Raw genomic sequence first — 1,748 nt, 5'->3', positions numbered from 1 at the left:
AATAATATCGGGACAGGTGTTGTTTTTAAACATCGAGATTAGGGTCCTCCATCACACAAAAGTATGCTTATTTTTTAAGACAACGTTAAACCAATGTCGTTTTCAAATTTACAGGTTTTGTCGTTAACTTTCTTTTATAAAAACTAGAAGGAATTCTGTACTCCGCTTGGGTAGGAATGGTGTAACATGAGGATATCTATCCTATTATACGAGTGTCATATGAATATAAAACAATTTTCACTACTATAATTAGATAGGTTTTTCAAAGTACAGTGTCTTAATAAAAAAAATGTTAAAAGTACAATGCTATAACAAATATAATTTTCAAAGATAGATGGAAAATTTGCCTTCCAATAGAACTAAAACCAATGAGAAGAGGTGGTTGTGATGCTGGAACATTTGAAAAGTGTTGCAATTTAGTGTGAGCTAACACAACAAAGCTTAAGTCTTCATATTCTCTAGACAGGTGAAAACTGTAATTTCTGCACATGAACCACAGACATGAATACTTGAAGGCAAGTAACCAAGCCTAATAGTACATTGTAATTTATAAGATCTATAATTTGAAATCGTTATAACTTTTTAAATTAATAATTTATAGTTTTAAGAGTACTTGATTATAGGTCAAAAAGTCTAAAATGCCCATAAATAAACAGAAGGGTAAATTTTAGGAAATAGCAGTTCACTTTTTTTTAGCTATAATCAATGTAATTAGTTTTTTTTACCCGTAACAGGAATGTACTAACATTTTTAACCAATAATATCAATATGTAAGGCATAATAGTAACATATATCAAGCGTAATCAGTTAATACTAAAAGTAAAAAAATAAAGTACGCTATTATTATATGTAAAGGAACATAAAAAATTAAAATACTTTTCCCTTGTTAGTAGGAAAATGCAAGTATGTTGCTATGTTTGTGTTATGATAAGTCAAAAGTATAAAATGGCCATCCAATATGAATTAGCATGAGATGCACACCATTCTTTTTCATGTCTGCAGTCGTAACTTCTCAGAATTTGGCATGCCATACTTGCCATTCTCCAAAAGTCTTTGATCTGATCTAAGTCTTGAATCAGTTGGTGGAAACTTCTCCTTTAATACATTATAAAACATCCAAAATCAGCTATAAAAAATACATACAAATTTGCGTGCACACACACAATTTTAATCAACGTATCGTCTTTTTACCTTGACTCCCAGTGTTAATTGGTTTAATGTGAACGAAAATGAAATTGAATTATAATGTGTAAGATTAACAGGTGGCATAGCCCTTTTGGACAAAAAGATTTCATCTCCCATAATAACTTTTGTCTTACTTCTCCGTTCTGTTCCAAAAGTTATACCTGAGTAAAAAGAATATTGATTAGTTGTATTGGTACTATTTGGAGTTCTATGAAAAAAACTTAGAAATAAAGTGAAACTATGTTGCTATTTATTGTATTTTGCAAAAATAGTGATTACTTTGAAATATTTACCCCATTATAAGATTGTTGTTTTTTCTTCTCAATGAAGGATTCTTCTTTTGAACAAGTACATTGGTATTTCCAGCTGCAACCCAAGATTGGGGTATATACAAGCAATAGCAATGTACTTTTATTTTATTGTCTAAATAACATATTGCCTAAATTTATGCTTCCATTTTTTTCGTTTAACGTGTAGTATAACATCCTACTTTCATTTCTTTCTATAAAAGTATTATTTTCAGAAAGTAGGATGCTATTTTCATAAAGTGTTTTTATCATTGA

This window comes from Lactuca virosa, chromosome 3 (assembly GCF_052849685.1).
Source record: "Lactuca virosa cultivar CGN04683 chromosome 3, Lactuca_virosa_CGN04683_v6, whole genome shotgun sequence".
NCBI classification, from domain to species: domain Eukaryota; kingdom Viridiplantae; phylum Streptophyta; class Magnoliopsida; order Asterales; family Asteraceae; genus Lactuca; species Lactuca virosa.
The sequence above is the reverse complement of the archived record's forward strand: the minus strand, read 5'-3'. Positions refer to the sequence as shown.